The sequence below is a fragment of the Solanum tuberosum genome, unplaced genomic scaffold, assembly GCF_000226075.1.
Source record: "Solanum tuberosum cultivar DM 1-3 516 R44 unplaced genomic scaffold, SolTub_3.0 scf00287, whole genome shotgun sequence".
Lineage (NCBI taxonomy): Eukaryota > Viridiplantae > Streptophyta > Magnoliopsida > Solanales > Solanaceae > Solanum > Solanum tuberosum.
In genome coordinates, this window is record NW_006239211.1 from 23162 (window position 1) to 26450 (window position 3289).

The window sequence follows — 3289 nt, forward strand, 5'->3', positions numbered from 1 at the left end:
TGGGAAATTGATTTTGCTATCGATATGCTACCAGGTACACAACCCATATCTATCCCTCCTTATAGAATGGCTCTTGCTGAACTAAAGGAGTTGAAGGATCAGCCGAAAGATTTGCTGGATAAAGGCTTTATTAGGCCTAGTGTTTCACCATGGGGTGCGCCAGTGTTGTTCGTGAGGAAGAAAGATGGCTCACTATGAATGTGTATCGATTACCAACAGCTGAATAAGGAGACTATAAAGAATAAGTATCCCCTTCCGAGGATCGATGACTTGTTTGATCAGTTACAAGGTGCTAAGTGTTTCTCAAAGATTGATTTAAGATCAGGTTACCACCAGATACGAGTTCGGGAGAATGACGTTCCAAAGACAGCTTTTAGAACTAGATATGGACATTTTGAGTTCTTGGTAATGTCTTTTGGATTAACTAATGCCCCAGCAGTTTTCATGGACCTGATGAATAGTATATTCAGGCCGTATTTAGACTTGTTTGTGATTGTATTTATTGATGATATTTTGGTGTATTCACGTTCAAAATATGAGAATGCAAATCATCTGCGAGCAGTCCTTCAGTTTCTTCGAGACCGACAACTTTATGCAAAGTTTTCTAAGTGTGAGTTCTGTTTAGACTCTGTAGCTTTCTTAGGCCATATTGTATCAGATGCAGGAATTGCGGTTGATACACAAAAGATTCAGGCCGTAAAGGCTTGGCCCAAACCCATGACTCCGACTGAGGTTCGTAGTTTCTTAGGGTTAGCTGGGTACTACAGAAGGTTTGTAGAGGGATTTTCTTCAATTTCAGGCCCATTAACGAAGCTGACTCAAAAAGCAACTAAGTTCCAATGGACTGAGGCTTGCGAGCACAGTTTCCAGGAGTTGAAGGACAGGTTGACATCAGCACCAATTCTTGCATTACCAGAACGGTTCAGAAGGCTATGTGGTGTATTGTGATGCTTCTGGTGTTGGGTTGGGATGTGTTCTAATGCAACATGGTAAGGTTATCGCATATGCTTCAAGGCAGTTGAGGAAGCATGAGAAGAACTACCCGACCCACGATTTAGAATTGGCTGCAGTTGTGCATGCCTTAAAGAACTGGAGACACTATTTGTATGGCGTTCATGTTGACATCTTCATAGATCATAAGAGCCTTCAATATATATTTAGACAGAAGGAGTTAAATTTGCGACAACGTCGATGGCTTGAGTTACTGAAAGACTACAACGTGGATATTTTATATCATCCAGGAAAGGCGAATGTGGTAGCCGATGCCCTCAGTCAAAAATTTATGGGTAGTTTATCCCACTTAGGTGTTGCGAAGCGGGAGCTAGCGCGAGAGCTTTATCAGTTAGCTAGCTTAGGAGTCAAATTGTTAGAGGCAGACGATAGTGGGCTCACAATTCAGGACACAATCGTATCATCTCTAGTTCTAGAAGTAAAAGAATGGCAACAAGAGGATCCTAGCTTAGAGAAGATTAGAGCCAAGGCTCAGGATCCACAGTCTTTAGCATTTGATATAGCAGAAGATGGAGTCCTCAGATATAGCAGTCGATTGTGTGTTCTAAATGTTGCAGGGCTTCGACATCGAATTATGGAAGAGGCACATCATTCCCGTTATTCTATTCACCCTGGTTCGACGAAGATGTACCATGATATTAAAGAGATCTATTTCGCGCTGCAAGTTTGACTCTATTTGGGTAATTGTTGATAGACTAACAAAATCAGCCCAGTTTTTACCAGTCAGGGCTACTTTTTTGGCCGAAGACTATGCAGGGCTCTATATTAGGGAGATTGTTAGGCTACACGGTGTCCTAGTATCTGTTATCTCTGATAGAGGAGCACAATTTACCGCCAACTTCTGGAAGTCCTTCCAGAAAGGACTGGGGACACAGGTTAATCTTAGTACTACCTTTCACCCTCAGACAGATGGCCAGGCTGAGCGCACAATTTTGACACTCGAAGATATGTTATGGGCGTGCGCGCTAGACTTCAAAGGGAGTTGGGATAACCACGTACCTCTTATAGAGTTCGCATACAATAATAGTTATCATTCCAGCATCGGGATGGCACCTTATGAGGCTTTGTATGGGAGAAAATGTAGATCCCCATTGGATGGTTAGAGGTAGGTGATTCAGGGTTGATTGGACCCGACTTAGTCCAGCAGACAGTTGATAAAGGTAAGCTCATTTGGGAGAGGCTGCTAACAGCTCAAAGCCGACAGAAATCATACTCAGATGTGCAACGAAGGGACTTAGAGTTTTGCATCGATGACTGGGTATTCTTAAAAGTCTCGCCTATGAAAGGTGTTATGCGATTTGGCAAAAAGGGAAAACTTAGTCCAAGATTCGTTGGGCCATACTGGATCCTTCGAAGGGTAGGACGAGTGGCTTATAAGTTAGAATTGCCTTCGGGGCTAAAATCTGTTCATTCAGTTTTCCATGTATCGATGCTACGGAAGTGTGTAGGAGACCCTTCTCGGGCTGTCCCAGTTGAGGATGTTCAAATCACAGAGGAGTTGTCCTACAAGGAAACTCCAGTTGCTATATTAGATCGGCAAGTCCGTAAATTGAGGACCAAAGAGGTGGCTTCGGTTAAAGTATTGTGGAGGAACAAAAATAGAGAAGAGGTGACCTGGGAAGCTGAGGATGCCATGAGGTCCAAATATCCTCACTTGTTTCATACCCCACGGGTGGATGTCATATCAATTTATATTAGGGCAGTAAGGTAAGATACCTATATATATATATACTATTTCTTATTATTATTAATGTGGTTGTCATTGTATATCTGCTCGCACTGTTGTGGTGGAGCTATAACGCTTAGCTATTTACGTTGTCATGTGAGACGCCTAGGTTTGAAATTTTGCATTTCAGGTTCCTGGATAGTGATATTTACAAAGGATACACAACCTAAATTTTGGCAACTCCTAAGGACTGAACAGCGTGACTCAGACTTTTCATTCGAGGACGAATGTTTCTAAGGGGGGAAAGATGAAACACCCCGACTTTTCAAAACGTCTAAATTAACTCGTCTTTTCTTGGAAAGACAAGGAGGGTGAGTAATAAATTAAAATGATGTGTTATGTGATATTTTAAGTGTTCAAGTGTGGTATCTCAAGTTTTGAAGTTAGGTAAGTGACAAAATAAAAGTTGGCGAAAGTTACTGTAAATTCATTTTTAAAGATTTGTCTGAAATTTGTGTCAAATGTCTTGAACATTTTCTTCCAATATATTAAGATTTATGGTCCATGCGAGCTACGAAATCGAAGGTCTACGAGTCTAGTTTCCAACGCATC